The sequence below is a fragment of the Gekko japonicus genome, unplaced genomic scaffold (genome assembly GCF_001447785.1).
Source record: "Gekko japonicus isolate JY-2015 unplaced genomic scaffold, Gekko_japonicus_V1.1 scaffold792, whole genome shotgun sequence".
NCBI lineage: Eukaryota > Metazoa > Chordata > Lepidosauria > Squamata > Gekkonidae > Gekko > Gekko japonicus.
This window is the reverse complement of record NW_015160233.1, coordinates 380594-380838: the sequence shown is the minus strand read 5'-3', so window position 1 is coordinate 380838 and position 245 is coordinate 380594.

The following is a 245-nucleotide window of genomic DNA, read 5'->3' as shown; positions in this document are numbered from 1 at the left end:
CCCCCAGATTAGAGTCTGCGCACTTAACCACTACACCAAATTGGCTGTACGTAAAACAAAGCCCCACCCCAGTACAATTCCCTGAGGCAAAAACACATCAAATCTTGAAATAACATTTTAAATAGCCAGTCCTGGCACTGAACAAGGCGACGGTCTTCCCAGGTAGGCAGCAGCCAGCAGCAGAAGGAGCACACCAGCAGCGGCATACCCCTCCAAAACAAATCTCACCTTCAAATGGAGTCAAG